Source organism: Aethalodelphis obliquidens, unplaced genomic scaffold (assembly GCF_003676395.1).
Source record: "Aethalodelphis obliquidens isolate GAN/ISIS:26980383/991018 unplaced genomic scaffold, ASM367639v1 scaffold2, whole genome shotgun sequence".
NCBI lineage: Eukaryota > Metazoa > Chordata > Mammalia > Artiodactyla > Delphinidae > Aethalodelphis > Aethalodelphis obliquidens.
Genome location: NW_020837946.1, coordinates 64,568,909 through 64,596,861, shown reverse-complemented (window position 1 = coordinate 64,596,861; position 27,953 = coordinate 64,568,909). Strand labels below are relative to the sequence as shown.

The 27,953-nt window shown below is 35.7% G+C and overlaps 1 protein-coding gene and 1 long non-coding RNA gene across 5 annotated transcripts in view; one reads left to right on the top strand and one right to left on the bottom strand.

Annotated features, from left to right (window-relative positions):
* Positions 1–27,953, top strand: part of XIRP2 (xin actin binding repeat containing 2) — a 294,698-nt gene that overhangs the window by 127,966 nt on the left and 138,779 nt on the right. The window lies entirely within an intron of this gene.
* LOC113632272 (uncharacterized) lies at positions 925–23,018 on the bottom strand. Of its 3 annotated transcripts, none has more exons than XR_003437749.1 (4): positions 22,888–23,018; positions 14,339–14,540; positions 13,227–13,308; positions 925–1,019 (listed from the first exon to the last, which is right to left on the bottom strand). It is a non-coding gene; the product is annotated as an uncharacterized LOC113632272 (long non-coding RNA). The 3 variants fall into 3 exon arrangements; XR_003437748.1 differs by lacking the exon at positions 925–1,019 and adding an exon at positions 12,109–12,298 and having other exon boundaries at positions 22,888–23,017; XR_003437751.1 differs by lacking the exon at positions 925–1,019 and adding an exon at positions 12,807–12,932.

Below are 27,953 nucleotides of genomic sequence, written 5' to 3'. Positions count from 1 at the left end.
AAATGAAATGTTACTCATTGTTCTCTTCTAAGCTTCCCCCCGAACATATTATACCAACACCTCCAAGATTTTGAAGTATGGTTTTCAACATAAAACATATCATAAGGAAAAAAGCAGTTCTAGAATAAGGAATAATGACCCTCAATTCAATCCTCTTCCCTATCTACTGGGCAGACTTCATTGAGCACGAGAATCAGCAGGGGACCTTGGTAAAATGCAGATTTTGATTCAGTAGGTCTGGGAGGGGCTGAAATTCTGCATCTCTAACAAGCTCCAGGGTGATAATACTTTTGGTTCGTGGATCTCTCTTTGTATAGCAAAGCTCCCCCTCATTAAAAGTATATACTAATACAAGGAGCCCTAAATTAACATAAAGACTATTCATGTGAAAATATAGATGAATATACTAACTATAACATTATTTTTATATTTGTTAAAGACAAATTTGTCTGCCATCTTAGTACACACTTTTAATGTGAAACTATTAGTATTTAGTCAATAGATCAAAAAGTCACTTATAGCCAGAAACCCCAGAAATAATACCTGGATATCTTAAGTATTTCATTGTAGCTTTAAACTTATGAACACACATTCAGACACAATCTTTCCACATAGTTCCAAAGTTTTTCTTTTGAGTACATTAGTTAATTGGAGTCTTCCTTCCTCATTCTTACCCTACTACAGCCCAAGGTATAAATTAAATATGTAATATCGGTTTCCTTAAAGGGGTGTAAGAACACTCCTAAAATAAATTGAATGCAAATCGGTCCAGACATTCAACATTTAAGCACTTTTATCATTACCTTACAACTAATCCAATAGTAACAATTTTTAGTAATTATCTGTTGAGATTTACATAGAAACAGTAAGTCTCTTTCACCTTCTTTTATTTATTGCTTTACCATTTCTTGTCCACTGCTAGTCCAGTCACACTTCCCATTTCAGGGAAGAAGCAGATGGATCTATATTACAAAAAAAAAAGGAGAACAGTCCAAGATCGCCAGACTTCTGAGAAAAACCTATAGAATAAAATAAACAAAAGAATACTTAAACAGAGAAGAAACAGATTTTTCAGGAAATATGAAAATAGTAAGCTAGATAGGTAGATATAAAAAGATCTAGATATATCACCAGAGAAAATCAAGAATATATTGTTTCTAAGAAACAAGTATATAATTCTAAAAAAGAGAAGATTACAGGAAAAAAGCTCTTTGAAATTTAAAATAAGATTGTATGTTTTAAAAATCTGTAAAAGGACTGGAGCATAAAATTTGATGAAATTTTTCAAAGCAAAGAGCAAAAATACAAAGAGGTAAAAAATATAAAAGGAAAGATGAAACACAGAACAATTCAATAAAATATCAGACCTATAGAAAGAAGGTCAAAAACTAAATAGTGAAACAAAAGAAAGAACATTGTAGAAGTGAATTTCCCAGAGCCAAAGAGAGGAAATATCTTCAGAATAAAAGGACCCGTGAAATGTTGAGCAGAATGAATGATGTAATAATAACAGTAATAACTAGTTTTCTTTAGCTTTCTATTATGTGCCATTTTCTGAGCCAAGTATTTGTTCATCTTTTACAGTTTAGAAAACTGAGGCTTACAGAAGTTAAATCATTTGCTCAATGTTGCATGATTAGTGCCTAATGGATTCAGATGTCAGTCTAACCCTCATGCTCTTCAACACCGCAGAAATAGGTCATACTTTACTGCCTCCTAATCTTACCTACTTGGGTAGATTGTCCAATCAACTGTAATTTTGCACATTCACTAGTCTCCACTGAAGACTAAAACATTCATGTTGGTTTAAGCACATCACTGTTTTCTTTTTCTGTGAAAACGAGTTCTTTCACAGGACCCTCTTTAGGCCACACACAAGTTGGTCATAAACAGCTCACCAGATATCACCACATAAACTAAATTCAATATAGACTCAAAGTTTGAATACTTTTCTCTTTTCCTTTTGATTGATACCTATGACAGTTATGGAATTTATTAGGTATAGTGTTAAAATCTTTGCAGAAATTGTTAAAGTCCATATTATTGCTAGTCGGTTAATATAAATCAGTAAAGAATGCCATTTCCCCTACTTTGACACCTTGACTCTAATAACTAGGAGAGAGTTATCCCCCACTGATGTTGATGTGCAGCTCTGTGACTGCACCCCCTTGCAGACCTGCAGAAGAGATTCAACACAGAACTCCTTGGAGATGCTGGTGCCTCTCTCCTCAGTGCATTCCCAATGATCATGGTGAATGCTGTGTCCTCTGGGCCTTCCTGTGGAACATAATCCCCTGTTGGGTCTTCTGACCTCATATATTTATTCTAACAATCCCCTCACCTCTTTGCTTATTCCTCTACCATCTTCCAGTGCAACTCAGGCATTTCCACTTTGCTCAGCCTGGGGCATAGCTTCTTCAGGCCTGTAAGAGCTACTCTAGCAGCAAGTTTGCCTCATCACCTACGGTAATGGCAGGATGTTAAATCCTGTGTCCCCCCCGCCCCCCATAATTGCCCCCAAGTGAGTGAATTCTTGATTGTCTCACCTTATATCTCATCCCATTGATTAGACACATCCAAAATTCAATCTCAGATTTACTCTCCTTGCTCCTTTCAGTGCTTGCTAACTAACGCTCACATCTCCTTCAGTGGGTTCTCTTTCCTCTCTTAAGCACACCCTCACCTGGATGATGTTGGGATTTAACTCTAGTTATCAGCCTGGCAACCAGGGGAGGAAATTGGCACAGCTCCTCAAAGACACACCTGTTGCCATGAAGGGGGGAAACCTCTACAGCATCTTCTAGCACGGCAGATGTCCTACATCTTACTAAGAAGGAGAGAGTCTGCTCTGCAAGTTCTCATGGTTCAGGGGGTTCTGCAGTGCCAGCATCCTCAGAGGCATCCATCCAGATGTCCCCATCCCATAATTTAGAGTCCCATGTTTTCCCAACCAGAGCCTTGGACTCAGCAAAAAGGACCTGGTTTTCTGAACATTTGGACATTTCTGGAGCTCTTTGAATATAAATATCAAGTCATGAGTTACTGCCTCAGCTCAGCCCACAATTCCACTGCAGGAGACAAAACACTTTGTGTCAGCTACCAGAGAGAACCTCTGGCACTCACACTTAGCCTTTTACTGCTTGCTAACATCCCTCAGTTTCTCATTACCCCCCTGGCAAGAAGTCGATTCAGGGTAGCAATAACCAAGCCAGCTCTGAGGTCCTTGTAGGAATCATTGCCCCCATATTTCTAAAACACCTGAATTTTTTGTTTAACTAATCAGAAAAGTACTTTTTTTTTTCTTTTTAACATCTTTGTTGGAGTATAATTGCTTTACGATGGTGTGTTAGTTTCTGCTTTATAACAAAGTGAATCAGCTATACATATACATATATCCCCATATCTCTTCCCTCTTGCGTCTCCCTCCCTCCCACCCTCCCTATCCCACCCCTCTAGGTGGTCACAAAGCACGGAGCTGATCTCTCTGTGCTATGCAGCTGCTTCCCACTAGCTATCTATTTTACATTTGGTACTGTGTATATGTACATGCTACTCTCTCACTTCCTCCTAATTTTTTAATTGAAGTATAGTTGATTTTTAATACTATATTGGTTTCAGGTGTACAACATAGTGATTCAATGTTTTTATACATTATACTCCATTTAAAGTTATTATAAGATATTGGCTGTGTTTCCTGTGCTGTACACTATATCCTTGTAGCTTATTTATTTTATACATAGTATTGTAGTCTGTGCCTCTTAATCCTTTGACCCTATCTTGCCCCTCCCTCCTCCCCTCTCCTCACTGGCAACCACTAGTTTGTTCTCTGTATCTCTGAGTCTGTTTCTGTTTTGTTATATTCATTCGTTTGTTTTTTTAAAATCCACATATAAGTGACAACATACAGTATATGTCTTTCTCTGAATTATTTCACTAAGCATAATACTCTCTAGGTCCACCCATGTTATTGCAAATGGCAGAATTTCATTCTTTTTTATGGCTGAGTAATATTCTATTGTATATATATACCACATCTTCTTTATTCATTCATTTGCTGATGTACACTTAGTTTTCTTCCATATCATGGCTATCATAAATAGTGCTGCTATGAACATTGAGGTGCATGTATCTTTTTTTTTAATTAATTAATTTATTTTTGGCTGTGTTGGGTCTTCATTTTTGTGCGAGGGCTTTCTCTAGTTGCGGCAAGTGGGGGCCACTCTTCATCACGGTGCGCAGGCCTCTCACTATCGCGGCCTCTCTTGTTGTGGAGCACAGGCTCCAGACGCGCAGGCTCAGTAATTGTGGCTCACGGGCCTGGTTGCTCTGTGGCACGTGGGATCTTCCCAGACCAGGGCTCAAACCCATGTCCCATGCATTGACAGGCAGATTCTCAACCACTGCGCCACCAGGGAAGCCCGCATGTATCTTTTTGAATTAGTGTTTCCATTTCTTTGTATATATACCCAGGAGTGGGATTGCTGAATCATATGGTAGTCCTATTTTTAGTTTTTTGAGGAACCTCCATACTGTTTTCCACAGTGACTGCACCAATTTACATTCTCACCAGCAGTGCACTAGGGTTTCCTTTCCCCCACATCCTCGCCAAAGCGTATTTGTAGAGTTTTTGATGATAGCCATTCTGAGAGGTGTGAGGTGATATCTCCTTGTGGTTTGGATTTGCATTTCTGTAATAATTAGCAATGTTTAGCATCTTTTCATGTGCCTTTTGGCCATCTGTATGTCCTTTTTGGGAAAATGTCTATTAAGGTCTTATGCCCATTTTTTAATCAGGTTTGTTTTTTGGTATTGAGTTGTATGAACTGTTTACGTATTTTGGATATTAACCCCTTATCGGTCATATCATTTGAAATATAAAATGTCTCAATATTTGCACCTGCATGGGGCTTCCCCTGTACCAGGACATTTTCCCAGGTTACCTCCAGTGAAATCTTCAGCAATTAGGCCACCACCTTTGCCAGGGGCTACCTTTACCCAAATACCACTCAGGATAGTATACTCTTCGCTCACCAGGCAACAAGTGAACCAGTCCCCAAACCACATGTTCATTGGCCCACTCTTGGCACCACCTGTGTTAATTCAGGTTTCCCAAGGAGCAGTCTCCAAAACAAGATTTGTCATGAAAGAGAGATTGGGTGGGGGGAAGGAGGCAATTATGAAAGATAAAAAGGAAAAAGCAGAAATATAGAGAGAAACCATTCAGTCCATGATAAGAGGTCTGACCTGAAAAAAAAAAAAAGAAAAAGAAAAGGTGAGAGAGAGGAAGGAGGACTTGGAAGGAAGATTCTCAGACTTCAGCACAATTCTAAGAAAGCTTCATCAGGCGAAGAGGAATGGAACCAAAGGCATCCATTAGAAGAGTCCCCTATCCCACAGGAATGGCCTGCACAAGCGCCCCACAGCTCTCAGGTTTTGGCCCGAAACACGCCAAAAGAAGCATAGCCTCTACATGAATGGAGTAGTGAGTCCAGCTGGGGCTGTCAGTCAACTATGCTCCCTGCAGCAGGAGACCTGAGCAGTGCATTTTCTTGGCCAGAGACCCGAAGTACTATTTCCCCACCACTTGCTGACATTTTCTGTTAATTCAAATTTAGCTTGTGTTTATTTCCACTAGGAAAACTTTCCTCTCCTCTTCCCTTCTCTTTCTTTTGCATAAAATGCAAAACTTTAATCCATTCCCCAGGATCCCAGTGTACACCAAATGTCTGCTTGCTTTGATCTTTGATAGGAGCACCTGGAAGGCAGGGATTTTTTTTTTCTTTTTTAATTTGAGTTTTTACTGCCTCGCATAATTCTTAGGATGTGGCAAATGCTGAACAAGTGTTTGCTGAGTGAACAAATGCATGCACGAGACCAAAGGAGGCAAAAACTGATATACAACAGCTATGAAAGAGTCTGTAATATCTCTCTGTAAATAGTGAAATATTTTCAACTTCCTGGCCTGGTTTGGAGACTTAAAACTTTGAAGTGATTTAAGAGGTAAATGGCTCAAGGTGCCATTCAGTCTCTGCTGTTATCAAAATCTGAGTGTCAACCTATTTGAAAAAAAAAAAGTTGTGCTTTAAACTAATAGCAGGATGTGCATTCTGATTACAAGAAATAGTGACCCTGATAATAATACCGTGAAAGAGAAAGGTTAGCAGGTGAAATAAGTCACCACAAAGAGGGTAAGGAAATGGATAATGTTACTAAAAAGGATGAGAATTTAGGAGAAATATAAATATAGAGTGACTTGACCTCATTGCTACAAATCTAATCTCTGGGGCAGTGTAGTTGTCAAGAATTTTGTCTTCATTAAAGAAAAAATTCAATGTGAAAAAGAATAAGGAAAAAAGAAACAAATGTCAAACATGCCCAATTAGCCAGCTAGAGTTAAGACCTAGAGTCTTGAATTTAAACTCAGATTTGCAGTGTTTGTATTCATTTTTTTACTGAGAAGTGGCAATATGGTCAGAAGATTTCCCATTGATTAAAGCAAATTTAATTTTAAAATGATTTCCATAACTTTGAATTTTTATTAAGATGTTTGGCCAAAATATCAGGAAATGAATTATATACTTCAGGGATTATGAATTCCTAACGTTATTACACTTTCTCCATGTGAAAAAAAGTCACAATTTTTAATACATTAAATCTTAGGTACATTTTATAGCAGTCGTTTGTATTGCCACTCTAAGTGCTTCTGTTTGTAGCAAGATTATTTTTTTAAAGCTTGTATTTTTACTTTCTAGTTTTCAATAAACTTATGGTGTGGCTCACAAATGCATTATTAGCTTTTAGGGGATAGATGTTAATGTCACTCATTCTTTCAGGCGTAATGAAGATCATAATAATAAAAAAAAAAGTCCACTAATTAACTTGTTTCCATCTATATTAAAGCATTTGCTTCAACTTTCATGGAGAGTGTATACAGCCAAACTTGAATGTAAAAGGTCACACCCAGGATGAAGGAGCTTGTAGATGATCCTAAAAATTAATTAATACTAAAAATCTTCACTTTTATCTTATCTATCTGGATCTTACAGGTTAAAGTTTATTAACAGATTTTTTTGGTTACTTAAATAGTTGCTAAAAAAGTGTGCATATTATTAAACATAATATTCAAATAATAATGAAACATAAATAATAACCAATTCTGATTTAAAAAATATATTCTAAATCTATATCCTTCTACCATCAACAAAGACCACAGATCATCATTTAAACATTTAAAAATTAATTTATGTGTGTTTATACTGTATATGTATGTGTATAGAGCATATTATATATACTATTATACGTACAACATATTATATATAATACACAACACCATGCATTATGTAAATTGTGTGTATGTGTTCTAACTGGAAATTTCTTTTTTATTATGATTTCTAGAGAGTAGGAATCAAGTCTACTCTAAAATATATAGCTCCAGGTGTCTCATACTGGAAAACACAAATTGTTAATTCATTGGCTGATGCTTTTTTTTTTTAATTTTTATTGTAGTATAGTTGAATTACAATGTTATGTTAGTTTCAGGTGTACAGCAAAGTGAATCAGTTATACATATACATGTATCCACTCTTTTTTAGATTCTTTTCCCATATAGGCCATTACAGAGTATTGAATAGAGCTCCCTTATTAGTTATCTATTTTATATACTGTAGTGTATATATGTCAGTCCCAATCTCCCAATTTATCCCTCCCTGCCTTACCCCCCTGGTAACCATAAGTTTGTTTTCTACATCTGTAACTCTATTTCTGTTTTGTAGATAAGTTCCTTTGTACCCTTTTTTTTAGATTCCACATATAAGCGATATCATATATTTGTCTTTCCTCTGTCTGACTTAACTGCACTCAGTATGATGATCTCTAGGTCCATCCATGTTACTGCAAATGGCATTATTTCACTCTTTTTTATGGTTGAGTAATATTCCATTGTATATATGTACCATATCTTCTTTATCCATTCCTCTCTTAATGGACATTTAGGTTGCTTCCATGTCCTGGCTATTGTAAATAGTGCTGCAATGAACACTGGGGTGCATGTATCTTTTTGAATTATGGTTTTCTCCAGGAGTGGGATTGCTGGATCATATGGTAGCTTTATTTTTAGTTTTTTAAGGAACCTCCATACTGTGGATGTACCAATTTACATTTCCACCAACTATGTAGGAGAATTTCCTTTTCTCCACACCCTCTCCAGCATATATTATTTGTAGATTTTTTGATGATGGCCATTGGCCAGTGTGAGGTGATAGCTCATTGTAGTTTTGATTTACATTTCTCTGATAATTAGTGATGCTGAGCATCTTTTCATGTGCTTTTTAGCCAGGCTGATGTTTTTTTAAATCTCTTTCTAACTGCCTCAAGTGGTGGAATTTTTTTTCTATAACAGATAGGTCCCTTTCCTGTTTCATAATTATTTGTTTTATCACTGTCTGGTATATTTAATATGATCACATCTTCCTTAAAGGACTAAGTAACATTTACTATTTTTATTCCTGAACTAACTTTTGCTAAAATCTTACTAATTTCAAAATATAATTTGTTTACTGTCAGTTAGAAACAACCTGTTATTCTAGTGGTCTTCCAAATCTATTTCCTGGATTCTTCAGTTGACAGCAGTGGTCCAAGTGAATGGGCCTCAGGTCACCTTCTAATTTTTCCAGAGCCCTGGTTCTCACCCCTGCCTGTGTGTTAGAATCACTTGGGAGGATTATTATTTTTAATTATCTGTGATGAGGTCTAATCTGCATGCTTTTAAAACTTCCTACGTGATTCTTATATATAATCATTTTGGCACCTATCATTCTAGAGAAGCCATGGTTTCAGATGTGTTTTAGTGTGATTACGTATAAGATTTTGTTTGAATAAATGGTCTCATTGTATAAAAGTTGAATGCTATGCTTTATTGCTCCATTTGAAATGTAGTTCCTTTGTCAATAACTTTCATAATTTTTGTAGGAAAATGTTTTATGATGATATAACTATTTGCTTAATATATTCTGATATCTCTGCTTCCAAGTGATATTATTTTGATTATATTGCTGTACTTGAAAAATTTATTATTAGTAATATTAACTTTATTAAAGCTTTTACTTTTGGAATACCACTTTCAGGCTCCATTTCCTCCTTTTTATGGGTGGTTTCTAAAGTTCGTTGGAAGTTTTTCTTTTAAAAGATTGCCATTATGAGTTAATTAATTATGTGAATAAATCTGTAAAACTAGTGTCATTTCTTAGTTATTTTTAGATTTATTTTCTGTATATCATCATATTAACACCTTTAAAATTTGAAAGTTATCATCCCTACAAAAAGTAAAGATCCAAAATATAGGATTAAAAATAAAATATTATTAACTTATTAATAAGTTAACATGTGTATGCATATGGCTGATTCACTTTGTTGTGCAACAGAAACTAACACGGTATTGTGAAGCAATTATACTCCAATAAGTTCTATTTTTAAAAAGTTGTTAAGCTCACAATTCTGTGGATCAAAATTTTTATCTGAGCTAGTTGTAGGGTTCTTCTGATGTCTAAGCTCAGCTGGACTTATTCATGCATCTGTAGTACTGAAGGTAAACTAGTTATGGTAGAATCAGTAACCTATTCAAGCTTCATATACTTTCTATTTTAATGTCATTTTCATTGTACCTCAGTATTGTATAAAATCTTTGAAAATTCTTTCCTTTTTCAGCCGTGAGAAAGACAACAAATAGAAAAGCTCTGTGTCCATGCTTGAATAAGAATTTTTTTTTAAAAAAAAGGCAGTGTTGGGGCTTCCCTGGTGGTGCAGTGGTTGAGAGTCCGCCTGCCGATGCAGGGGACATGGGTTCGTGCCCCGGTCCGGGAAGATCCACATGCCGCAGAGTGGTTGGGCCCGTGAGCCATGGCTGCTGAGCCTGCGCGTCCGGAGCTTGTGCTCCGCAACGGGAGAGGCCACAACAATGAGAGGCCCCCCTACCTTGTCTTTAAAAAAAAAAAAAAAGGCAGTGTGCTTCTGGGGGCGAAATGAGGGGTAGAGAAAACATAATTCGAGAGCAATAGATGTGGAGTAACTCAGTCCAGCTGCCCCCTTCCACCTACTGATTATCCTTCTAGGGGTAAAACATTGAGGCTTTATGTGTTTATTTATTTATTTATTTATTTTTTTAATAAATTTATTTATTTATTTTTGGCTGTGTTGGGTCTTCGTTTCTGTGCGAGGGCTTTCTCTAGTTGCAGCGAGCGGGGGTGGGGCGGGGGGGGCACTCTTCATCGCGGTGCGCGGGCCTCTCACTGTCTCGGCCTCTCTTGTTGCGGCGGAGCACAGGCTCCGGACGCGCAGCCTCAGCGGCCATGGCTCACGGGCCCAGCCGCTCCGCGGCATGTGGGATCTTCCCGGACCGGGACACGAACCCGCATCCCCTGCATTGGCAGGCGGACTCTCAATCACTGCGCCACCAGGGAAGCCCAAGAAGGTGTTTTTTTATTGAGAATGTTGTGTGGATCACTTTATATAAAAAATTATAATCTACAAATTCTATGCTATGGAATAAATATAAGAAAGTTTATGTTTCATTCGATGAAGTTTATCAGAAATATAAGCCTTTCTCATTGATGGCTATAAAGCATATTCCTTGTCTTAGTTCAGGCTGCTATAAAAACATACCACAGACTGAGTGGGTTATAAATAGAAAATTTTTTTCACACATTTCTGGAGGCTAGAAGTCTGAGATCAGGTGCCAGCACGGCTGAGTTCTGATGAAAGCCCTCTTCCGGTTTCAAATTGCCAACTTCTTGTATTCTCTCATGGTGAAGAGAGGGCAAGAAATCTCTGTAGGGTCCCTTTTATAAGGGCATTAATCCCATTCAGTAAGGCTCAACTCTCATGACCTACCACCTCCCAAAGGCCCTACCTCTTAATACTGTAACACTGGAGGTTAGGATTTCAATGTTTGAATTTCGGGAGGGACACAAATATTCAGTCCATTGCACCCCTCCTGGCTAAAAATATGAAATGGTGATGCAGCCTCATCTCTGAATATGCTTATTTTACGTAATATTAAGAAACCCAGGAAAATGAATAGATTTATAATACTAACCTAATATATTAAAGAAAATATATTGGGAGAAGGAAGGATTTTAATAATTTTTTTTAAAAAAGTGCTTGATTGATATAATAAAATTACAACCTAATCTCAGACTAGATTGCTGTCATCTTCTTCTGAATCTTTATTTATGTATTTTTAGGGGGATAAAATAAAGTTTTCCCTGCTACCTTGGACTATAGAGTTTAATTTTATATGAAATGCATTAACACATTAAGCATTTGCCATTTTAATTAAGACCTAATTTCATAATTATGTGGTATACCACACACTTTTCTTCAGAAATATACCAGGTTCAGTAAATACCTTCTATTTCATCTTAATTTATTTCCTTCCTCACTAATTTTCATTTTGAAAAGTTAAGGTGTTCCTTAAGTATATAATAAAAATGAAACCAATTCTCCTTAGAGAGCGTACAAACCCTGTCTGTATTAGAAATATTTTAACATGAAAAGTAAGAAACAGCTAGGGTGGCATTTACTGAGGAAATTGGGTACTTGCAGTTTGTTCCTGGCATGGGCTTCTAAGTCACTGGGGGAAAATAAGACAGGGCATTCCTCTCATTTCCTGCTAGAAGCCTGAAGTCATAACATCAATATTAGAACATAAATGTGAAATTACTTTTTTTACAGATATAAATCTGATTGATTTAAGCGGTTACTTGTTCATGTCTGCATGTTATCTCTTTCTGTATTGAGAGTCTCAACACATATCTCTAGTTATTGGAAGTCCCTTTGTTCAAATTGATAGCAAAAAATGTTTCCTCCTAAATAAATATTCGAAATTCCCAGTTTATGTAAACTCTGTTTTCTCACTTTCCTAAGGCCTTCTCCAGGACATATTACGACAGATTCATGAGCTCAGTTTGCACTCCTAGTCACTCTGCACATAATCACATGATCTCTTTGTGAGTGTGGGCAGATTGCTTAACAGTGCTGAGTGTTAGTTTCTTCAGCTATAAAACAGGAACAAGGCTAACCATCATATATATTGTATTTATTGTTTAAAATAGCAAGATAATGCAAGTGTAATGGGCTGGTTTTGGCTGACTAAGTTGGATACACACATTAATGCAGGCAGCTCCTCTGTATCCTCCTTTCCTCCATATCTGTTTTCATTCTCTTATAAGAGATGGAGCTTTGGTTGCAAAATCAGTGCAGTGGAATGGGGGAATGGGCTGAGAGTTCCTGGTGGCAATCAGACCTGGGTAAACAAATGAAATGGGACATGCATGACACCCATCAAGCTCCTTGAACTGGATTTGAGCTCCTGTGATTAGAGTAGGGGCAGACAAAAACTGATGCAATTTCTTGGAAACTCGTTTGATCTTGGGCATGTTCACCTCTCTAAGTCTGCATACCCATCTGAGAAATGGTGATGATAATAATACTATTTCGTAGAGGTGTTGGGTATATTATATGGAACTGTGGATAAAAAGTAAAGTGCTTGGCCAATGATTAATAAATATCTACTATTATTTTTTTATCATCTATGAGACTCTTTATATAAGCTGACCTGTTTCAGAACCTAGATGACAAGCCTGGGAAAGAATTGGGTAGGAAGCTCCTTTCCCACCCATGCTCTTACAACCCAAACCAAGTAGTCCCAAGCAATGGAGAAATAGGGAGACCACACTCCTAATGTAGATTGGCATTTTCACAATGGGAAATGACACTATGAGATTTTACCAAATGGATTTGTGAGCAGATTTTACCAAGTGGAGCCAGAGCAGGAGTAGAATAGCATGGTAGCTTCTGGATGAGGACCTTCTTTGATAAGTACGGAATGCTGAGGTCTGGGACACCCGGATTACACATGTAAACGCCTTAACAGAGTGCTGTAAGCATTCAAAAAAACGACTGCTGTAATTATTATCACTGGGTCCATTTCCCACTAATTGCAAGAACCAGATAGCTGAAAAAGAAAATGAACTCCTGAAACAGCTTCAATCAACTACAATAGCAGTTTTCTTGGCATGTCAACAGTTTGCAATCACTTGGGTTTAAAATAATGACAGTGTTGTAGTTCTGCCTAGTTAATGAAAATAGAGACAACCATAAATCCTGGGGAATCTTCTGCTTGGTAAGAAGTAAAGAAAGATAAGCCAAAACATATTAGAAATACAGGTTACCTTTATCACTTTGCTCAATACTTAATATCTCAACATCTTGAAGGATGTGTAGGATTTCAATAGGCAGAGAGGCATACACATTCTAGAAGGAAGTAAAAACATGAGAAAACCAATAAAGGAGGAAAAACGAGAAAGAATTTATGGGAAACATGAGTAGTCCAGTTTGTCTGCGGGCAAGGCTTTCCTTTGTGCATGACATGTCCTTTTCTCTCAGTTCATGAAGTCTCATCCACCAGCACCTCTCCATGTGACCTCTCTCCAGCAAAATAGCCTGGACTACTTTATAGCATGGCTGCTATAAATGTTCCATGAAAGAACATTTCAAGAGAATAATTCCCAGTGTGAAAACATATATATGCCTCTGTTGAATCATGGTTGCTAATACCCCACTGACCAAAGCAAGTCATGTGAATAAGCCTCTGGAGTCAATGTGAGAGATACAGAAAAGTGAATACCGAGAGTTGTGACTTGTGGGTATATTGAGAATGGGGGAAGCTGGCAGTTCTAATGGAAAGGATTCAGAGATGGAGCCAACAAGAGTCATTTATCTCATCACCACAGAACATTATGGTGGACACAGCCTATGTGTCTCCTTTACTTTACTTTCAACCATATATCCCAGGAAAAAAGGATAGAAAAGATATTTGGGGACAAAAAGAAACAAAAAAAATCTATCATAAAAATTAAAAATAATTGTAAATTTAAAATTTGGTAGATATCACTAGAAGATTTAGGTATAAGTAGGATTAGATTGATCTGTTGAGAAAACTGCTCAAAAAAAGCTTGGAAAATGGCTCTGCAAAGGAAATGATTATTCCAGAAAAAACTAGAATCCAAGAGAGAACAAGTAGAATTAGCAGAATTAACTTTGGGGGAAATTTTCAGGGAAATATCTCCCTTCCCACCTACACAAAATCCATATATAACAAGCAGTAGGCAGCAGTGGAAGTCTGATAAAAGAGAGCTACCTGCTTAGACAGGGCTTCTGGTATGTGGCAGACTGTTATACTGGAGATATCCCCAGGATACACACCTTGTGTCCTCTCCTCCAATACTGAATCTGATCGTGAGACAGCAAGAATAATACTGACAGAGGCTTTACAATAGCTTACCCAATGAAGTGTATCCACGTGGGGAGTTTTATTAGCATCCTGCTGCCTTTTAAGGAGCTCTGGCTATACGTTTCTAATGATAAGAGAACACCACATGGAAAGAAGTCTTGAAGAACTCGTGGACATCTTCGACATGTCCATCTCAGCTGAGCTGCCATGAGTGGTCACAGTTGATATCACATGATGTTGAGACAACCGGATCCTACCAAATTTGCCCAAATTGCAGAATTTTGAGTTAAATAGATGCCTGTTTTATAAACCACTAAATTTTCAGACGGTATGTTATACAGCAATAGGTAAGTGAGAAAAATAGATGACTAGAGGGAAAAAAAGACCAGAAATGTATGTAATTCCATATGTATGGAACATTCATGATCGGGGGAAGGCGTATAAAGGAAAAAAGAAAGAAGGGCAACCATATCGATCAGGGGAAAAACACTAAAATCCCCACAACCCCTCCTTAGTATGGCAATTTAGTGGGAGTAGTATTTTCTTGCCTCTCTATTCCACAACTAAAGCAAATTCTCCTAAATATATGTCCTCCTCACTGACAACTAAACCTACAAAAAGGGGAAGTATTTTTCCCTAAGTTTTCTTCTTTCCATTTTACCTTTTAGCTCTTATACTTACATTTATGATTCATTTTGAGATACTTTTGATATATATAGTATAAAGTAGGCAATGAGGTTTAATCTTTTGCATATAAATATCCAATTGATCCAGCACAACTTACTGGAATTTCCTAACTAATTTCCTTGGAACTTTTCAGAAATCTTTGGTAATACACATGTGGGCCTAATATGGAATCAGTTCTGTTTCATTAACCTATATGTTTATCTTCATGCTAATATAATACTATCTTAATTACTGTAGAGTAATAATACAGTTGACCCTTGAAAAACATGGGCTTGAACTGCGTGGGTTCACTTATTTGTGGATTCTTTTCAATAGTAAATACTATAGTACTACATGACCCTAGGTTGTTTGAATGCATGTTGCAGAACCGTGAATATGGAAGAAACTGGGATGTGGAGGTCAGACAATAATTATATTCGAATTTTCAACTGCAGGGGAGGGTCAGCACTCCTAACCCCGTCGCTGTTCAAGGGTTAATTGTAATTCTTGAAATCAGATAAAGTCCATGTTTTTTCAAAATTTTTTTTTCTTTTTCAAATTTACCTTGATTATATAGAGTCTTCCATTTTCATATAAATTTTAGAATTAGCTTATCAATTTCTACAGAAAACTTGAAAGGATTTTGATTGGGTTGCATTGAATTTTTAGATCACTTTGAGGAGAATTCACATCTGAACTGTATTAAGCCTTCTGATCTATGTTCATGCATTCTCTCTATTGAGGTGTTTAATTTATCACGTAATGTTTTGCAGTTTTAAGCATACAGTATTAAATGTACATTAAATTTAAATGTATCCCCAATTATTTCATGTTTTATATAATTTAAAATGGAATTATTTTCTATAAAGCTGCAATTGTTTGTTGCTGGTATATAGAAATATAATTTACTTTTGTATATTGATCTTATATCTTATAACAATACAAAACCCATAAATTAGCTTTAATAGCTAATTAGTATATTACTTAAGATTTTCTTCATGGAAAATCAGGTTGTCTGTGAATAAACACAATTTTATTGTTTTTTTCTCAATCTGAATTTGTTTCATTTCTTTGTTTTGCTTTATTGATCAAGTATGGACCTCCAGTAAAATGTTGAAAAGAAGTGGTGGGACCGGAAAACTTTGCCTTTTTTCTGATCTTAAGAGGAAAGCATTTGGTCTTTGAAGTATGAATGCAGTAGATTTTTTGTAGATGCCATTTTCCCAAGTTTGTTCCGTATTATGGATTGAATTGTGCCTCCCCCCACTCAAGATATGTTTAAATTGTAACTCCCACTACCTGTTGATATGACCTTATTTGAAAGTAAGGTCTTTATAGTTATAATTAAGATAAAGTCATACTAGATTAGGGTTGTCCTCATAAGATAAGAAAGACAGAAATAGACACAGGGAAGGCCATTAAAGATGGAGGCAGAGATCAGAGTAATCAATTAGCCAAGGAATACAAAGCATTGCTGGCAACCACCAAAAGCTAAGAGGCAAGGAAGAGTTTCCCTTAGAGGCTCCAGAGAAAGTATTTCCCTGCCAACAACTTGATTTTGGATTTCTAGCCTCCAGTACTGTATAATAATAAATGTTTGCTGTTTTAAGCCATCCAAGTTTGTGATTTGTAATAGCAGCCCTAAGAAACTAATATGCTCAGTTTTTATAAGTTTGTATTGAATATGTTCTAATATTTTTCTGCATCTACTGAGAGGATCATAGTTGGTTTTTTTTTCTTTTACACTGTTAATATAATGATTTGTTTGAATTGATTTTTAAATGTTAAACCAGTAGTATGCCACTTGTGTGCCTCTTTTCCAACTCTGCATTCAGTAAAATGAACAGTGATACTTGAAAGGAAATTGTCCATGGTGGGAATTACAACAGGAAAATTGACAAATGCTGCAAATTAGCTTTTCTTTTTCCCCCTTCTGGAGCCTGTTGTTACACATACACCAACACACAACTCTGTTAGATCAAGTTAGCATCTCTCTGATAAATCTGTTTTTCATGATGTGTTTTTTTTTATATTTTCTGGAATTGATTTGCTAAAATTTTGTTATGGAGTTTTGTTTATTTGTTTGTTCCCCTGTTCATTAAGGCCACTGTAGCGTAGTATTCTTGTGATGTCATTATCTGGTTTTGATAACAGGTAATACAGGCATCATAATATGGGTTGGGAATTATCCCCTTCTCTTCTATTTCAGGAGCAGATTGTGTAAAATTGATATGATTTCAGCCTCAAATATTTGGTGGAATTCACTAGTGAAGGTATCAGGGCCTCAAGTTTTCTTTGTGGAAAAGATTTTACTATGATGTCTATATCTGTAATAGATATAAGGTTATTCAGGTTATCTTTTCCTCTTAGGTGAGTCTGGCAGTAAGTGACATTTCATCATTGAACTATGCATTTCATCTAACTTGTTGAGTTGGTGGGCATAAGGTTGTTTATAAAATTCCATTATTTTTATTTTAATGGAGTATAATTGCTTTATAATGGTGTGTTAGTTTCTGCTTTATAACAAAGTGAATCAGCTATGCATATACACCTAAAGGAGTGATATCCTCATTTCACTCTGATATTATTAATTGGTGTCTTCTCTCTTTTTTCTTCATCAGTCTGGGCAGAATTTTATCAACTTTATTGATTTTTTCAAAGAACCAACTGTTGGATTTATTGATTTTTATCAATTTTCTAGTTTTAATTTTATTGATTTCTATTCTTATCTTTATTTTCTCATTTTGTTTAAGTTTAATTTTATCTTCTTTTTTCTAGTTTCTAGATAGAAGTTTCCACATTGATTTGAGATCTTTCATATTTTCTAATGTAAGCATTAGAAGCATCGCTCTAAATTTCCCTTCAAGAAATGCTTTAGCTACATCCTTCAGATATCATTTTTATTATCAGTTTTCAAAATATTGGCTAATTTTCCTTGTGAATGCTTTTTTGTCTAGAAGTCGTTAACTTCCAAGTATTTCAGTATTTTCCAGAAATATTTTTTGTTATTGATTTTCAGTTTAATTTCATTATATTCAGAGACTATATTTTGTACAATTTTAATCCTCATGTTTTTTGAGGCTTGATTAATGATTCATAAGAATGTGTATTCTTCTAGTTTGAGATGGTGTGCACTATAAATTTCAGTTTGGTTAAATGGGTTGATATTGTTATCCAAGTTTTTTGTATCTTTACTGATTTTCTTTGTACTCATTCTATCAATTATAGAAAGAAGAGGGTTGAAATCCCCACTATAGCTGTGGGATATGTGTGTGTGATATAATTTACCTGTTTCTTCTTTCAATTTTATCAGTTTTGCTTCATGTATTTTGAAGGTCTGTTGTCAGGCATATAGGCACTCAAGATTGTCATGTCTTTATAAATTGAAACCTTTTATTATGAAATATCTCACTTTACTCCTAGTAATATTCCTTGTTTTAGAATTGATTTTGTCTTGATATTAATATAGCCAATTTAGGTCTTTTATTTGTATTTTCTAGGTTTATATTTTTCTGTCATTCCACTTTTAATCTCTGTGTCTATATTTAAAATAGGCTCATTGTAGATAATATATAGTGGGTCTTACTTTTTGAATTCAATCTGACCTTTTACCTTTTAAGTAGAATATTTAGACAATTTACCTTTAATATAATTATCAATATGTTTAGAATTAAATCTGCAATAACCTATTGCTTTCAAATTTTCCTATTTGCTCTTTGCTGTTGTTTTCTCTTTTTCCTTGCCTTTTTAAAAGATTCTGTTTTAGCGCCACACTTGCTATTCCTCCTTGTTTTATTTTATGGTGGTTGCTTTAGGATTTACATTATATGTCTCCAGTTTATCACACTTTGTTTCCAAATAGTTATACCAGATTATGTGTAGCATAAAATCCCTATAGCAGTATACTTCAATTCACTTCCTTCTGTCCTTTATGTAATTGTTACACATATTACCTCTGTGTATAATCTAATTTTAATTTTATTTGTAATTGTGAATAATACACGTAACAAAATTTATCATCTTAGCCGTTTTTCAAGTGTACAGTTCAGTAGTGTTAAGTGCATTCACATAGTTGTACAACCAATCTCCAGAACTCTTTCATCTTGCAAAACTAAACCTCTATACCCATTAAACAACAAATCCTCATTCTCTTTCCCCTCATTCCTGGCAGCTACCATTCTACTTTCTCTCTTTATAAATTTGACTATTCTAGGTACCTCATATAAATGGAATCATACAGCCTTTGTCTTTTTGTGATTGGCTTCTTTCACTTAGCATAATGTTCTCAAGAGTTATCTATGTTGTAGCATGCGTCAGAATTTCCTTTCCTTTTAAGGCTGAATAGTATTTTATTGTGTGTATATAACAAATTTTGCTTATCCATTTACCTGTTGATGGTCACTGGTGTTGCTTCTACCTTTTGGCTATACCGAATCACACTGCTATGAACGTGGGTATACAAATATCTGAGACCTTCATTTCAATTTGGGGGGATATATACCCAGAAGAGGAATAGCTGAATTATATGATAATTCTATTTTAAATTTTTTAAGGAACCACTATATTTTTTTCCATAGCAGGTGTACCATTTTACATTTCCACCAACAGTATACAAGCATTCCAGTTTCCCTACATCCTTACTGATATTTGTTATTTTCTGGTTTTATGATTGTAGCCAGTCTAATGAGTGTGAGGTGATATCTCACTGTGGTTTTGATTTAGATTTCCCTAATGATTAGTGATGTTGAGCATATTCTCATGTGCTTATTGGCTATTTGTATATTTGCTTTGGGAAAATGTCTGTTCAAACCCTTTGCCCATTTTTTAATTAGGTTGTTTATTTTTTTGTTGTTGAGTTTTAGGAGTTCTGTATATACACTGGATATTAATCCCTTATCAGATGTATAATTTCCAAATATTTTCTCCCATTCCATGGGCTGCTTTTTCACTCTGTTGACTGTATTCTTTGATGCACAGAAGTTTTTTTTTTATTCTAATGTAGTCCAGTTTATCAATTTCTTTCCCTTTGTTGCCTGTGCTTTTGGTGACATATCCAAGAAATCATTGCCAAATCCTTTGTCATGTAAATTATTTTAAAGTTTTTATAGGAAAAATTGTTTTTATGTTTATCTACATGTTTACCATTTCTGGCTCATTTTATTTCTTTATGAAGATTCAAATTTCTGTGTGCTATTTTTTCTGTTTAAAGAACTATCTGTAACAATTTTTGTGATGCATGTCTCCAGGTGATACACTTTCTCAGCTTTTGTTTGGCTCAAAAAGTCTTTTCTTTACTTTTGAAAGAGTTCTTTCACTGGTTAAAGAATTCAGAGCCAACAGAGGTGTGTGTGGGTGTGCACGCATGTGTGTGTGTGTATGCGTGTGTGTTATGTGTTTGTTTTCTTTCAGTACATTAATGGTGACTGTCCACACATGCTTCTTATCTTTGTCCCCTGTACATAATGTGTCCTTTTCATCTGGATTTTTTCCTAATTACTAGTTTTAAGCAATTTCATTAAGATATACTTTGGAGTAGTTTTATTATATTTATTCTGCAAGGGATCATGGAACTCCTTGAATTAAATCTATGGGTCTTTGAAGTCCTTGAATTGAATCTGTGGGTATATAGTTTTCAGTAAATTTGGACATTTTTCAGTCATTATTTCTTCAAATATGTGTTTTGCCTCCCTTCTCTATATTCTTTTCCTGTGACTTCATTTATACATGTATATGTTTGATCACTTGATAATATCTCCAAGTTCCCTGGTGGCCTATTTATTTATTCTTTTGTCTTTTTTTCTCTCCATGCTTTATTTTCAATATTTTCCAATGCTATGTCTTCAGTTTCACTGATCATTTATTCTGCAATGCTTAAGTTTCTATTAATCCCAATCAGTGTATTTTTAATTTCATGTACACCTGAAACTAACACAACATTTTTGATCAACTATACTCCAACATAAAATAAAAATTTTAAAAAAACAAAATAAATTTATTTATAAATCTACAGTTTTCAATTTTTCTTCCATTTCTCTCTTTCTTGTGCTCATATTTTCCTCTACCTTCTTAAAAATATAGATATATTCATAATAGATATTTTGAGGCTATGAAGATATTTATAATTACTGTTTTAATGTCCTTTCCAAGGGTTCTTTCTCAGGCCTTAAGTAGTTTTTAGTTTTCTTTTTTCATGTTAGATCATAACTCAGCGAAAAACTTGAGTGACCTTTCTGCATATCTTGCAACACTCTTTTTATGTGCTCTCCAGAGCTGCTCTCATTTTGTAAGTTTTGGAAATTTCTCAGCTATTATTTCTTGAAGTGTGCTTCTGCCCATTCACTCTCTCTACTCTGTCTGGGACTCCAATTTAAGATAATTTAGTCATATTTATTCTGCTCTACACCTCTCGAACACTTCTACATTTTTCACATTGTTTCCCTTTATGGCTCAATATGTATATTTTCTAATGGTCTGTATTACACTTCACTAATCCTGCCCTAATATGTTCTTTCCCCCAAATTTTCTTAATAGAGATTTTCATCTCTAGAATTTCCATTAGATTCTTTTCTCTGGTGAAAATCTCCGGCTCACCTTCTGTGGTTCCATCTTTTTTCTAACTTCTTGACCATATTTTTTTTTTTTTTTTTTTTTGCGGTACGCGGGCCTTTCACTGCTGTGGCCTTTCCCGTTGTGGAGCACAGGCTCCGGATGCGCAGGCTCAGCGGCCATGGCTCACGGGCCCATGGCTCACGGGCCCATGGCTCACGCTCCGCGGCATGTGGGATCTTCCCGGACCGGGGCACGAACCTGCGTCCCCTGCATCGGCAGGCGGACTCTCAACCACTGCACCACCAGGGAAGCCCCTTGACCATATTAATCATAGTGATTTTAAAGTCTTCCTCAGCTAATACCTATATCTCAGTCACATTTATATCTGTTCCAATTGTTTTCACTCTTGGTTCTCAGTTATGTGTCCCTTTCTTTCACAAGAATAGTTTTCTTTAATTGAATGATAAACAGTGTGTATAAATAATTGTAGAAGCTCTAGAGAAGGGAATAGCAAATATTAGGTTTTGAAGGCTGTCTATGGTCTCTGTCTCATATGCTTCTTTTCTCTTTCTCTTTCTTTTTGGTAACAACCCTTTAAAAACATTTTAGCTTGTGGACTGTGTAAAAACAGTCCACAGCAGATTTGTCTCAGCAGCCATGGTTTGCCGAGTCCACGGTAATAGGCAATGTATTGGTAAATAGTTCAGTGCTGTGAAATCTTGAAAGGCTGGACTTAAGGAGATGGAAATGGTGAACTAGGAAATAGGATGCCAATGGTACAGATGTAGACATCTTTCTGAGAGGAAAGTTAAAGGGGAGGCAAGAAATGAGTCGGCAATTCAATAATTGACTACTGTCAAGATTAGATTTTTTCAAGAAGACATCTAGAGCAAGGTCAAAGGTAAAGGTAGAGTTGAACAAAATAGGAATCGGGTCTTATTATTTCCTTAATAAGCATATCTGAACAAAACTTCTATAGAGTTTACACTGAGGCAGCAAAGTATATTTTGTAAACAAATCTTCAAACTGCATCCTAGTAAACAGTGTATTTGAGACTTGTGAATACCTGACCTGCCCTTAGAATAGTACTGAGAAAACAACACTTCTTTCATCATGCTTTGGTACAAAGTCAACCAAATAATAATATGCAGTTTTAAATGACTAAATATATTCTTACATAGCAGACTATTCAAAGTCATTATAGACTAGTAGGTAAATAATAATGTTCAAAAGTTAATAAACACATTCATATAATACACAGGTATCATCTTCAATAAATTAAATACTGTAACTTCCCAAACATGGTCCTTTAACCAGTATCTGTAACAGCTTAAATTGGTATTTATTAAACCTAATCTTGAATATATACAGGAAAAAAGTCTTACCTTTCTTATGTAGATGTTGTTGTGATTAATATTTAGCTATTTTCCCGGTGAGACATTTTGGCATTGAATACTGTTGTAAAATATTTTTATTGCCCCACTCTGGAGAGTCTTATCTTCTATTACAGAGAATTCACCCTTCCTTCTAGTTGCCAGATAGAAGGGTGCTTGGTCACCTTAATATAAACAGGCACTGTGCTGAGTTGAAACTGGGTAGAAGTCTGATAATGTTCTGTTTATCTCTGCTATACCCATGGCCCTCCAGCATTTTTAATTAAGAGCATGGTGGTGTAATCTGCAGATCCCTCCTTCTTGTGTGTCCTACACTTTACTCACTGTCTTCTCAGAATTCCAACATTTCTACTCTGCTGTCCAGAGGCTTTCTGCTCAGATTTTTAGTCTCCCAGCCCAGGTATCCACAGTATTTGGAAAATATCCTGAGGAGAAACTGGCCCTGTGCTGGAAACCCCCCAAGCCTCTTCTGTCCATAGTGGCCCTCCACCCCACAGTGGCTGTCCCCACCACTGGCATTCCCAGCAAGTTTGGTCTGGTTTCTCAGTTTCCTGCCCATGCCCAGAATTGGCACATTTCCCCAGGATAAGCTAGCAAAGGTCAGCTCACTTCTCTAGGTTGTTTCCCGCTTTTTCATGTTAGCTTTTCTGTTTCTCGTTGGCTTCTGTAATTCTCCATCTCCTTCAAACAGATGGTTTCTGTATTCTATTTGGCTTTCCTAGTTTTTCTAGGAAGGAGTGCTACCCTGCCATGAGCTACCCTATCCCACTCAAGCAGAGTTCTTTAAGATGGTTTAATATTTAAGCAAAAAATCATCCGCTTAGCCTTCCACAGTCTGAACTCAATCTTTGTTCCAATCATGTCTCAGCCACATGCCTGAGTGTACATGTTTCAGTTCTAACTTGCCGAGTGCTCCAAATAGTCTCTCAACATTACTCATTGGAGTTTCTTAATCTAACTGCTCTGAATCTCTGGTTGTAGAAGCCGTATCTACTTAACTCTTCTCCACAGTCATATGCTCCTTGAAGTTAGAGACCGAGTCTTGCTTGTATTTGGATTTTCTGATGTCTCATAGTTCAGAGCTATACACAGAGCAGGAACTCAATAAATACTTGATTATCTTATTTGAGTAGCCTTTATTTAGTGTTTTGACATGCACTGCTGTTTCTTTCTATGACCCCCTAATCTAGGAAAGTTCAGTTCCAGATAAGTCTTTTATTAGCTAGGGTTTTTCCTGGTGAAAGCATCATATTTTGAGCTCAGTGACCTTCGGGTTAGCCATACAGAACCAGATAAACAGAAGATACAATATCTAAATGAGTTTTAGTAACTGAATAGACTAGTGAGATTGAAATTTTTATCTTTGACATATTCTGAATTTAATGACTAAATATAGTTCAGAATTTAAATTCAGATACATTGTTCTTTAAAATGTCCATAGGACCCCAGATGCCTATTTCTTATCAACTAATAAAAATAGCTTTTCTTATCAACACTTTTATCTATTCTTTCCCTGTATGAGTTTTTATTATAGGGACAGACAATATGTCTGCTGGTAGAAAGTCTTCCATTAAGACTTTTAAAGATTTAAGTTGGAGCAAACTAGGTTCACAGAAAGTTGTTTTATCCATACCATGATTTTAGCATTTTCCTTTAAAGAACAAGTTCATCTTGATGCCCTTTTCTTAAATTGATTCAGAAGGAAAAAAATACCTTAAAGAAACAACAATATGTAATGGCAACAACTATTGCTTCTTAGAAGTTTATTATGTTGGCATCCCTGTACTAAGCATTTGTCCAGATTATATCTCCTTTAAAATTCACAACAACATCATGAGGTGGGTACCTATATAACCCTCGTTTTGTAATTGAGGCTTGGAATAATTAAATAGTTTGCCCAAGACCAAACATTAAGTTTGGTAAGCGCCAGGATGAGGGTTTTACCAAATTTTGTCTGAATTCCAAAACCTGTACAGTTCACATATGAGCTATTAGCTTTCTACCAAGACATGGAAAGTCACCAATAATGATTTATTATAGAAGGAATCACAGTAAAATAATATAGCATGAACATGTGTGATTTAAAATGTTGAGCTGAATTGGGTTAATAGAATATAAATTAATTTTTACTAAAAAACTGATGTGAATGGCACCATTTTACCTAGAAAATTTCATGAATTAATAAAATTGAAACATTTTCCTGAAAATATCTCTACTCCCAAAAATGTCCATTATTATATGTCACAAATATAATAATTCACTGCTGTGGTTCTAACATATCTGAGCAAGCATGCCTGGGCAACTGGAGAGGACTCTTCAGAAGTTTATTTGCTTAGGAACTAAAATATCTTATGGGAGCAAACTGATAAGAGAAGCTTGGTCTCATGTTAAAGCCATCATTTGTGAAGGGAAAGGGAATTCCGAATATAGGGTAGGGGGTGCCACCCATATTCAGCTCCTGGCCCATTTCCTCGCCGACTTAACCTCTAAGAAAAAATTAGAATAACTATTAAACTGTGTAAGGCAGCACAAAATAAACCATGAGAAATAAGAAAAGGACAGAGTGTTATTAACCCCAATTCTTCTGGAAGGTAGCCAGCCTTCACATAGGGGCAGCTCCTGAGAATGTAGCACATGGCTGGTGTCAGTGTCTGATAGGCTTGGCATCTCCAGGGAGATAATGAAGCATCAGCCACTCCCAGTGGGCATAGGTTCCTGAGTGAAGAATCAGGAGCCTAGGGGAGGAACACATTCAGCCACTATTAACACCACATTTGGTGAGAGACTTTGCTCATAAATAGTTTTGAGGCATTATACTCAGAAATAATTAACAGGAGCTTAGCGGTGAACTATCATATGCCATGAATGGAACACAGTGCATAAAATAATGCTCATTTAATATAGCAGCACAATGGGGTAAATATTTTTAAAATATAGAATATGGATATATCTAGATATAAAAACAATATATATACACGTATATAGGTATATGTATATAGGTGTGTGTGCATATATGTATGGTATGAGTATCTCTATGTGTGTGTGCATATATGCATACATACACACATACATATATCCTGTTGATAGAAACTAACATTTTACCTCTCAGAGACTGTTTTATGCATAGGTGATTTTATGGGAAAATGTATATAGAAAATAGTGATTTGTATATCATATGTTTTGTATAATATCAGGCAGAAAAACTGACAATATTAAATCAGTAAATATGTAATCCCTGGCTGGATTGCCCTTTCTGCCTGGTACACTCTACTTTTTCTTCACATGATGAGGTGACCTTCACTCTTCACATTAGGTCAGATCCCTTTGTTCTAGGGTCCTCTGGTACTCTGATTTCCTTTGTCATAGCACTGATTACGTTTCTTTAACATGACAATACTTATGTCATTATTCAGCGCACATAGACTAATTATATATTACTCTATATCCTCAGCCCAAGCAGAGTGACAGGCGCTCAAAAATACTTCATTTGAAAGGTATGTTCTCCCAAATCAAAAGCTTCCCTCAGATGAGTATTTAACAATGACTTATACACTAACCGAGTTATTATTGGGTCACTTTTCCAATCAATATTTACATTGTGAACATCATTGCTTATATAAAACACTTATATAAAAACAATCTAAATTTTTGCATCCTACAAAGCAGATAGGAAATATTTGAGGATTCAAGAGAGGCTTCCCTAGCCTCCTAAATCATACCACATCGAGGGGCACATACTCTGCATAAATGGTATTTACATTTCATAGCACAGTTTTTTGGTTTTGGTTTTTGGTTTTTTTTGCAGTACATGGGCCTCTCACTGTTGTGGCCTCTCCTGTGCGGAGCACAGGCTCCGAACGTGCACGGGCACAGCCGCTCCGCGGCATGTGGGATCCTCCCGGACCGGGGCACGAACCCGTGTCCCCTGAATCGGCAGGCGGACTCTCAACCACTGCACCACCAGGGAAGCCCCGTAGCATAGTTTTAAATAAGAATTCTTTGAAGCATTCTGCATTTTCCAGTTTAGACTTATTATATCGGTTAACAAAAAGTAAAAAGATAAAAGAAAAACTTCAAAAAACCATGATTCATTCAGTAGGCCAAAATAATGATTTTAAAGATGAATTGAAGACCATCACAACAATTCATTTTAAACACATCAAATGATCATTAATTAAACCTCCCAGGTTTGAATTATTATTTCAAAAATTGTTTATCTTTTAAAAATCAAACAAATCCATTTGTAATGTAAATAACAATTATTTATTTTACCTTTTATTAAATAGTGAAAAAATTATTAAACAAATAAACTTTTATTTGTGTCGGACACATGTTCCTGTCTTGTAAGAGAATTCTACAGTAGGTTATGGTACATCCAATAACATACTGTGTCTTTTCACCTACTTTACAAGATCTGTCACTTAACTTTATTTCAATCTTTATCTTAAGCTTTCAAGTCCTGGCAACCAGATATCAGTGTCATCTCATTCATTATTTAGTGCTTCATTGTCATTCAGTTCTTCTTTTGTAGCAAATGTCTACCTGTCTAAACCTGTGAAGTTAAAGGTTTGAGTAAGGAACAAATAGATAAATTAAATTTAGAAAAGAATTTTTTTGAAGGTATCAATCAAAAGCTCTTTATTCTCATAAATATGGAATACTTCGATGTATACATGTCCCTAACTAGAGGGGCCAGTTTTCCATTTCCTGTTTCTAAAACTAAATAATGACCTTTATAATAAACAGGAAAAAAATAAAAATAAAAGCTTAAACAGTAAATATCTTAGATTTAGAACTTCATCTTTGAGGGTCAAAGCAAGTTTAAGTTTTTAATAGTATAGTTCAGCTTAACATTTTTTAAAATCTTTTCTTCACTTTAAACTTTCATTTGGCTATTTAGCTAAAAGCTTTGTTCTCACTGAAAGTCAGCATGCTTTAGGAGAAAATGAATTAGACCAGGCATCAGAAGTCCTAGATTCTAGTACCACATTTTCACCATTTAATTAAAGGAGTGATCTTGGACAACTAATTGTAAAATGCCCAAATCATCAGCTATA